The sequence below is a fragment of the Miscanthus floridulus genome, chromosome 16 (assembly GCF_019320115.1).
Source record: "Miscanthus floridulus cultivar M001 chromosome 16, ASM1932011v1, whole genome shotgun sequence".
NCBI classification, from domain to species: domain Eukaryota; kingdom Viridiplantae; phylum Streptophyta; class Magnoliopsida; order Poales; family Poaceae; genus Miscanthus; species Miscanthus floridulus.
In genome coordinates this window covers 114980194-114990945 of record NC_089595.1, presented here as the reverse complement: position 1 = coordinate 114990945, position 10752 = coordinate 114980194, and positions in this window count along the sequence as shown.

Genomic DNA, 10752 nt, shown 5'->3' with positions numbered 1-10752 from the left:
ACCGGGACGCTGCGCCGCCGGGACGTCGCGCGGCCTCCGGCCTCCGCTGCCGGGAAGGTGGCCTTGGGGCGTGCGCGGGCAGCGGTGGGCGAGTGGTGCGCAGGGCGGTGGCGCGCTCATAGATGCCAGTGAGGGTGACGATGGGGGCACGCTCCCAGTTTCTTTCCTTCCTGTTGGCAAGCGAGGGCGCGAGGGGTTCAGGTCTGCGGGATCACAAGAGGTAGACAAGCGAGGTTTCTTTCCTTTTTTCATGCGAGGGGCGTAGACATGAGGGGGTGGAGGATCGCAGGAGGCAGAACAACGGAGCCTTGTTGGAATGTCGCACTAAAAAATATCCACGCTTTGTTCTTTTTAGTTGTACTAGGACTGTGCCCGTGTGTTGCAACAGGAAAATCACGGCATTTCCTTCCCAATTATGGTCTATTTTTTCCCGTTCTCAATCAGTCAATCACGGCATTGCCTTCCATATTAATTTTCTTTTTCCCTCCTCAAGCACGGCATTGCCTTTCATTCTGGGTTTCTTTCCTTTAATTGCGCTGGTAGGGAAGCGATTATATGGGAACTTTTTGGTGCTGCCGGGTGGACCTGTGTTGAGGGGTGTTTGGTCCTGCCAGGTAGACGTTGACAATCTATATGTTTTAGTTGTATTGTGTAAACCAGAATATCAATTTGCATGCTAACAAACATCCAACATTTATGATAAAACAATTATGTACCATCAGATTTATAAAGAGAAAGCCTTACATCAAATTTACCAGTATAGTATTTTCAAATTACCAGGGTCAACACAGAATAGATACCGAGAATAAGCCAAGTGGATATATATTTTTCATATATTAAAATATTTTCTCTTTGATAAATAAACAATGATATCGGATGCAATGGTGCATCAACATTCAAAACTGATATGGAGACCAAAATCAACAGATCGATGAGTGCGAAAGTGACAAAGAGGACACCTGACCCTTGTGCTCCATGTTCTTGGTCTGGTAAAATCCCTTGCGAAGAGAACACGCATCTTGCATCACTGTGACGCCGCCCTCTAATCAGGCTATCCATAATATTTCTGAAATCAATCTACCCATCAGCACAAAGGCATATATGCTATAATAACCCAACATCATCATCATTCTAATACTAACTGAAATTCCATCTCTCATAAAAACTTAGTAAAGTGGGAACCCTATTCAAAATCGCCGACTCCTAATTTAACTATTTTTTTATGCAGCTTAATTGAAGGATTGCAACATATATCAGCCAGATGTACCAATCAAAACTTCAAGCAAGTAGAACCATAAAGACCATAGGTAATAATATGTCAAAAGGTGGAAACGTAAATGATCAGACTCTGGTTAAAATAATTAGGCTGAATTTGTATTTTACGGTAAACTTATTTTTTAGATGTTTGATCGGCGTGATACCAAGAGCTTTTACTTATGAGTCTTTACGTTGATGGTGAACCTAGTTTTTCACTGATCTCTATGAACATGGCACCATGCTCCTTCGTGGGCTTTTTACATATTTACCATTATTACGATCGCCACTTACAGGAATCGCACTCTTAGAATGACGCTTACAAATTTAGTCGTTTTAGTTCGCACTCCTTTTATTTTTACCACTTTCGCCTATGTGGCACGCCAGCTCGTGCTGACACGCTGGCACCGGCACGGGAAATGACCCCGCTGCCCCCGGCCATCTTTCAATTAGATGCGTCGTTGCCCTCTCCCTTTTCCCCCTCCCCATTTCATTCGCCGCCGCCTCCTTCCTCTGCCCGCCCGCCACCCCCATCCTGCTCGTCTCCACCGCCACGGCCACCACGGACAACAACCATGTCGCATAGGGCGGAGTCATCCAGCTCGAGTAGGCCAGCGAGGAGGCTGAGTTCCGCGGTCGCTAGGTTTGTGGCCTATCCGGTTGGTACGGAAACAGGGCTCCCCTTGATTCTCTGCCCCGATTGCAAGCTCGCTCGTGTGGTTTAGCTTTGCGTGGTGCAGGACACTCGAAACAAGGGTCGTAGCTTCTTCAAATGCTCTAGAAACAGGGTGAGTTTTGGTGATTTTCTTTTTTCCTTCATTCTAGCCCTAGCTTGTCTTATTTATTTCTTTTTTTTTTTGCACAATCCGCAACTCTGTAGCTTCTATAGGTTCTAGAAGGCTTATTTCGATGAATTAGTCGACAAGAAGATCATCAGGATCTGCTGCGAGGAGATTGAGGAACTAGTGGAGGAGGGAGGAGAAGAGCACAGTGAAGGCGCCCATCTAGGGGTGGAGGGCTTGAAGGACCTGAAGACTGAGGCACTGGAGAAGAAGCTTGAGAAGATGATGTCAAAAATGAACTATGTCATTGTTTGTCTTGTGGTTGTTGTGTTTGGAGTAGTTTTCAAATCTATGATGACCTGATGTAGTGACTTTGTATGACAATGAACCCTTTTATTTCAATGAAATTGGTTCTCCAGTATGCTTGAATGAATGAGCAGTTGGAATTGTGCATTCTCAGTTTCAAATGAATGAGCAGTTGAAGTTGTTTTCAGTGAATGAGCAGTTACAACCAACTTGTAATGAAAAAGAGCAACTGCAAGCTGACATTGAAATAGGGGCTAATTATTTGCCATTACATTACATAAATAAGATGTTCTTGATATTCAAATAGGGGCTGGTTTGCCATCACATAACTGAGATGTTCTTCACTACCAAAATAAGGGCACCATGCTTACTGTTTCTGTGCCCATTTAAGTACATAACATAAATTACATGCCATTGAACACAAAAGTTCCAGATCATTACATAAAAGACCATCCATGGTCACTTGGCCTTGGCCTTGCCCTTCCCCTTGTCCTTCTCTCCATTCTTCTTAGGTGGTGGAGTTTTCTTCACTTTAGTTGCTAACTGCTTCCTCCTTGGTGTAATTTTCTTCACAGGCTCAAGTTGGACTTCATCTTGTGCAAACAATGCCCTATTATAGGAAAAACATATTTAGTTACCAGCATAGTTTCAATTAACCATCTTAAAGAAGATGAAATGAGTACCTTCTAATTGGTGTTTCTGGTAGAACAGCTTCCAAAGCCATTAGTTCTAGGCCTCCTTCTTCTTCCCTTGATGCTGCAAATTCATTTCTTGTAGCTTCCATTTCCTCCCTTGCTGCTGCTTCTGCTAGTTCCCTTGCTGCTTCTGCCTTCATTTGTGCTTCTAGGGCCTCCCTCTTAGCTTTTGCTGATGCTTCTCTTGCCAATGCTGCTCTTGTTCTTGGAGTTAGTGCTTCATCACCACTAGATGTCTTGGCCTTCTTCCTCCCAACCTTGGCTAGTTTCTTCTTACTTGCTCTCTTCCTACAAAGTGTAGGGTCAGTGGTTATCATTTACAAAAAAAACAAAAACAAGTAAATCACAGTTAGAAGGCACCTTTTCTTTGTTCTAGTGTGGGGACACTTCCAGCTACTAGCCCTATGACCATACTCTTTACAGTTTGGGCACCTGACTTGCCTAGTTGCTTTGCTTCCTGTCTCCCTTGCTGGTTTCATCCTATTTTCCCTCAATCTGCTAGGCTCTTTCTTTTTCTATAGTGGAGGGTGGACTTTGTACCCCTTGGCCACCTCAGGCCATTGATTCCTATCAGTGATGCTTGGAATTATACCTGCATATGTGAAAGCTCTAGTTTCGTTTTGGTTAATTGATGAAACCCTAAGTGCTAACCTAGTTTATCAAAGTAATTATAAGATAGGTAGCACTACTCCAAGTGATGAAGCAATGACGAAGATCATGACAAAGGTGATGGCATGGTGATGATCAAATGCTTGAACTTAGAAAAGAAGAAAGAGAAAAACAAAAGGCTCAAGGCAAAGGTATAAAATGTAGGAGCCATTTTATTTTAGTGATCAAGACACTTAGTGAGTGTGATCACATTTAGGATATATAGCCGTACTATTAAGAGGAGTGAAACTCATATCGAAATGCGGTTATCAAAGTGCCACTAGATGCTCTAACTCATCGCATATGCATTTAGGATCTAGTGGAGTGCTAACACCCTTGAAAACATTTGTGAAAATATGCTAACACATGTGCACAAGGTGATACACTTGGTGGTTGGCACATTGGAGCAAGGGTGAAGAAGTTAGAAGTGAAAACGAGTTGGTCGTGAAGACGCTGGTGTCGGTCAACTGATCGGACGCTGGGTCTGAAAGCACCGGACGCTGGCTGCTTGCGTTCGGTCGAACTGGTCGGTCGGCACAGTACCTAGGGTATTGCACCGGACGCTGGTCTATGTCCGGTCAAGGTGGATCGGATGCGTCCGATCGAAGAAATACGCCTCGGGGAGCTTACTGGAAACGACCGGATGCTGGGGCTTCAGCGTTCGGTCAGTTTTGCCGGTGCGTCCGGTTAGTTTCGTAGCCGTTGGAATCTAACGAACAACGTTTGAAGCAAGTGACGCGTGACGTCCATCGGGCGACCGGACGCTGAGTCCAGGGTCCGGTCAGTATGACCGGAGCGTCCGGTCAGAGCGTGTTTTGCCCAGTGAAGGGGTATAACGGCTCTATTTGATTGGGGCTCTATTTATAGCCCCATGGCCGGCTCAAGGGAGCTCTCTTGCACATTTTCATTGACATAGCAACCTTGTGAGCTTAGCCAAAGCCCTCCCACTCATCTCCATCATTGATCCATCATCATTGTGAGATTGGGAGAGAATCCAAGTGCATTGCTTGAGTGATTGCATCTAGAGGCACTTGGTATTCGTGTTGCGCTGCGGATTTCGCTTGTTACTCTTAGTGGTTGCCACCACCTAGATGGTTGGAGCAGTGGTGGAGGATCGGCACGAGTTGGTGATTGTTCGTGGCCATCTCTGGTGATTGTGAGGGGAGTTGTACCTTCCCCGGCGGAGCGCCAAAAGGTAACTCTAGTAAATTGCTTGTGTCATTGAGTTACCTCACTTGTGGGTCGGTTCTTGCGGTGTCCTATCATGTGGACGAGGTTTGTGAAACACCTCTTAGCCGCCGAACCACCAAGTGTTGGTCGACACAACGGGGACGTAGCGTGTTGGCAAGCACGTGAACCTCGGGAGAAAATCTATTGTCTCTTGTCTTTGGCATTCTCCCAGTGATTGGCTATATATTCATCTTGTGATTGGTTCATCCCCTACACGTTGGTATAATCACCCTACTCACTTATTTACATTCTTGCAAACTAGTTGACATAAGCTCTTTAGTGTAATTAGAATTGAGAGCTTGCTTTATTATTTACATTCATCTAGTTGAGCTCTTTAGAGTAGCAAGATTGAGAGCTCTTAGTGAGTGTTTACATAGCAAGTTTGTGAGCCTAAGTAATCATTGTAACTAGAATTGTTGGATAGGTGGCTTGCAATCCTTGTAGAGCTAGAGTAAGTTTGCATTACACTATTTGTCATACTAATCAAATTGCTCTAGTTGATTTGTAGATTTTTAAATAGGCTATTCACCCCCCCTCTAGCCATATTAGGACCTTTCAAGTGGTATCGAAGCCGTGGTCACCATTTGATTAAAGGCTTAACAACCTCGGTGTCAAATTATGGCTCAAGTTGTGTTTAACTATGTGGGGGGCAAACCACCATTCTTTGATGGCACATGCTATGGTTATTGGAAGAGAAAGATGAGAATGTATCTTCATTCAATCAATGATCAAGTATGGGAAGTGACCGAGAATGACTATACTATCATTGATCCCGATGATCCAACCAATCAAGATAAGATCAACAAGTAATGCAATACAATGGCTCTCAACACCATATATAATGCCATTGATTCCAAGGTGTTTGAGCAAATCAAGGATTGTGATAGAGCAAATGAGGTGTGGAAGAGATTGGAGGAAACATACGAGGGCACACTGACGGTGAAGAGTGCCAAGTTGTATATCCTCAAGGATAAATTGACAAGCTTCAAGATGAAGGAAGATGAGAGCATTCCGGAGATGTTCCATCGATTGCAAGTCATTGTCAATGACTTGAAGGTATTGGGAGAGGAAATCAAGGATGATGATGTCTCCCATCGATTCTTGATGTGCTTACCTCTAAGATTTAAGATATTAAGATTGCTCATCATAAGAGAAGGATTGAAGGACATTACCCCTAACCAAGTACTAGGTGATGTCATGACACAAGAAACATACCGTGTGGAAAGGGAGGGGGATGACAAGGAGGACAAGAAGGAAGAAGAGAACAAGAAGAAGAAAAGCATAGCATTCAAGGCTAGTTCATCATCATACAAAAACAAGGGCAAGTCCAAGAAAGAATCAAGTGATGATGAAGATCTAAGTGATATTGATGATGAGGCTATGGCTCTCTTTGTGTGCAAGATGGGCAAGTTCATGAAGAAGAAGGGCTATGGTGCAAGAAAGAGAAGAGATCACACCAAGAAGAAAGAGTATGTGAGAAGATGCTACAATTGCAAGAGCCCCGATCATGTAGTAGCAAATTGTCCATACAATAGTGACAATGATGAGGATGAGAAGAAAAGGCACAAAGAGGATAAGAAAGAAAAGAAAGAGAAGAAGGAGAAGAGAATGACCTTCCAAAAGAAGAAGAAGGGTGGAGGCTATGTAGTCACTTGGGATAGTGATGGCTCATCGGATAGTGATGACTCTAGTGATGATGGTAAGAAGTCTATCAAGAGAGCACTAGCAAGCATCGCCATCAACGACAAGCCCTCCATCTTCGACACTCCATCAACATGCCTCATGGCAAAGCCTACCAAGGTAAAATATGATAAGAGTGATGATGATGAATATGAAAATGACTCTTGTAGGAATGATAATGATGATGATCATGAGGAGGAGGAATACTCCAAGGAGGAGCTCTTGGACATGTGTGAGCAAGTGCACGCTTGTAATGAGATGAAGAGAAAGGAGTGCAAAGAATTGCACAAGAAGCTAAAATTTCTTGAGCAATCCTTTGATGAGCTCAATGCCACTCATGAGAGGCTAATGGAAGCCCATGAGAAGCTTGGCAAAGCTCACTCTAAGCTTGAAAAGGCTCACTCCTCTCTCATTGAGCAAGTCAAAGTGAAGGAAGCCAAGAAGGATCAAGTGACCATATCATGTGATGTGGGACTAACATGTGATCTTATTGATGAATCTATTTTTGTTGCTCCCACTAATACTTCTTGTAGCAAAATCATAACTACTCCACCTATGAATGATACATCACTAATGGTGGAAAATGAAAACCTCAAGAAGGAGGTAAATGAGCTCACTCGTGCCTTAGACAATGCCTATGGTGGAGAAGCCCACTTGCTAAAGTGCTTGGGTAGCCAAAGATTTTTTCTCAACAAAGAGGGATTAGGCTATACCCCCAATAAAGGCAAGGTGGCCTTTGTCACTCACAAAGCTAGCTTTGTGAAGGGCAATGGTCAGTTTTGCAATAGATGCAAGCAAGTTGGGCATATAGAGCAAAATTGCAAGACCAACAAGAACAAGCTACCTAATGTATCCTCAATCAAATTTGATTCTTGTTATATGCTTTATAAGGGTGCTAATGGTGTGAAGGCTAAGTTCATTGGTACACCAATTATGGGCCCAAAGAAGAATGTCATTTGGGTACCAAAGATCTTAGTGACTAATCTACAAGGACCCAAGCAAGTTTGGGTACCTAAAAGAAATTGATCTTCTTTTGTAGGTCAATTATAAAGCCAGAGGAAGGCATTGGGTGCTTGATAGTGGGTGCACACAACACATGACCGGTGATTTAAGAATATTCAATTCAATCAATGAAAGCAAGAGCAATGGGATTGATAGTATCACATTTGGTGACAATGGCAAAGGCAAGGTCAAAGGGCTTGGTAAGATTGCAATATTCAATGATTTGAGCATTTTCAATGTGCTACTAGTAGAGAGCTTGAACTTCAACCTATTGTCGGTAGCTCAATTATGTGATCTTGGTTTCAAGTGCATATTTGGTGTGGATGATGTAGAGATCATAAGTGTAGATGGCTCTAACTTGATATTCAAAGGATTTAGATATGAGAATCTATACTTAGTTAATTTCAATGCTAGAGAAGCTCAATTGTCAACATGTTTGATCACTAAGTCTAGCATAGGTTGGTTATGACATAGAAGGCTTGGTCATGTTGGAATGAAACAATTAAACAAATTGATTAAGCATGACTTAGTTAGAGGCTTGAAAGATGTCACATTTCAGAAGAACAAACTATGTAGTGCATGTCAAGTCAGAAAGCAAGTTGGGAATACACATCCTAAGAAGAGCATGATGAGTACATCCAAGGCATTTGAGTTGATGCATATAGACTTGTTTGGACCAACTACATACACTAGCATTGGTGGAAACAAATATGGATTTGTGATTGTAGATGATTTCACTAGATACACATGGGTATTCTTTCTTGGTGACAAGAGTGATGTGTTTGCAATATTCAAATCTTTTGTCAAGGGTATTCACAATGAGTTTGAAACAACTATCAAGAAAGTTAGGAGTGACAATGGTAGTGAGTTCAAGAACACTAGAATTGATGAGTTATGTGATGAATTTGGAATTAGACATCAATTCTCGACCAAGTATACTCCTTAATCAAATGGGCTAGTTGAAAGAAAGAATAGAACCTTGATTGATATGGCAAGATCAATGTTGAGTGAGTACAATATGAGTCATTCATTTTGGGCCGAAGCAATCAACATGGCTTGCTATTATAGCAACCGACTCTATTGTCACCCCATGATGGAGAAGACACCCTATGAGCTTTTGAATGGAAGAAAGCCCAACATAGCATACTTTCGGGTTTTTGGTTGTAAATGCTATATATTAAAGAAAGACATTAGATTGAGCAAGTTTGAAAAGAAATGTAATGAAGGTTTCTTGTTTGGTTACTCCACTACTAGCAAAGCTTATAGAGTTTGGAATTTGGCTAGTGATACTCTTGAGGAGATTCATGATGTGGAGTTTGATGAAACAAATGGCTCCCAAGAGGAAGATGAGAATCTAGATGATGTAAGAGGCACTCAATTGATCAATGCAATGAAGAACATGGACATTGATGAGTTAAGGCCTAGAGAGGTGATTGATGTTGAAGATGACAAGAATCAAGTGCTCTCTAACTCAAATGTGTAAGCTAGTGGTTCTCATGATCAAATCCAAGCAAGCACTAGTAATGGTAATGTGCAAGATCAACAAATAGCTAGTTCATCATCTCAACCAAGTGATCAATCAAATGCTAGCAATCAAGTGCAAGTGCTTCAACCAACCAATGTTGTAAGAAATCATCCATTGGACACTATCATTGGTGATATTTCAAGAGGTGTGCAAACAAGATCAAGATTGGCCTCATTTTGTGAGCATTTCTCATTTGTGTCATCCATTGAACCTAAGAAGATAGATAAAGCTTTGAGAGATGTTGATTGGATAAATGCTATGCATGAAGAGCTAAACAACTTCACAAGAAACCAAGTATGGGATTTAGTTGAGAGGCCTAAGGATCATAATGTGATTGGAACTAAGTGGGTCTTTTGGAACAAGCAAGATCAAGATGGGATAGTAATAAGGAACAAAGCAAGATTAGTGGCTCAAGGTTACACTCAAGTTGAAGGTCTTGACTTTAGAGAAACATATGCCCCGGTTGTAAGATTGGAAGCTATTAGGATCTTGCTAGCTTATGCTTATGCCCACAACATCAAGTTGTACCAAATAGATGTGAAAAGTGCATTTCTCAATGGGTACATCAATGAGCTTGTGTATGTTGAACAACCTCCCAGTTTTGAAGATGAGAAGAAACCCAACCATGTCTACAAGTTGAGAAAGGCTTTGTATGGATTGAAATAAGCACCTAGAGCATGGTATGAGAGATTGAGGGATTTCCTACTCTCTAAGAGATTCAAGATGGAAAAGGTTGACACCACTCTCTTCACCAAGAAGCTTAGAAATGACTTATTTGTAATGCAAATCTATGTTGATGATATCATCTTTAGATCAACAAATCAAGAATTTTGTGAGGAGTTTGGCAAGATGATGGCAAGTGAGTTTGAGATGTCTATGATTGGAGAGCTTAGTTACTTCCTTGGTCTTTAAATCAAGCAAATGAAGAATGGCACATTTGTGAGTCAAGGCAAGTATATCAAGGACATGCTCAAGAAATTTGAAATGGATGAGAGTAAAGCTATTAGTACACCAATGGGGACAAGTGAAAGCTTAGATAGTGATGCTAGTGGCAACATGGTGGATCAAAAGATGTATCGGTCTATAATTGGAAGCCTACTCTATGTGACCACATCAAGGCCGGATGTGATGCTTAGTGTATGCATGTGTGCTAGATTTCAAACCTCACCAAGAGAAAGTCATTTGAAGGCAACTAAGAGAATATTGAGGTATTTGAAGCATACACAACATGTTGGATTATGGTATCCTAAAGGAGCAATGCGGGATGCAAAGTTGAGAGAAAGAGCACATCGGGCACATGTCAACTATTGGGAAGATCACTTGTATCTTGGTCTTCAAAGAAGCAAAATAGTATAGCACTTTCAACCACCGAAGCGGAGTACATTTCAGTCGGTAGTTGTTGTGCTCAGTTACTTTGGATGAAGGCTACTTTGAGTGACTTTGGAATCAAGTTCAAGCAAGTGCCATTGCTATATGACAATGAAAGTGCCGTAAAGCTCACCAACAACCCGGTTCAACACTCAAGAACAAAGCATATATATGTCCGTCATCACTTCATAAGAGATCACCAATAAAAAGGGGACATTTGCATAGAGAGTGTAGGCACCGAAGATCAACTTGCCGATATATT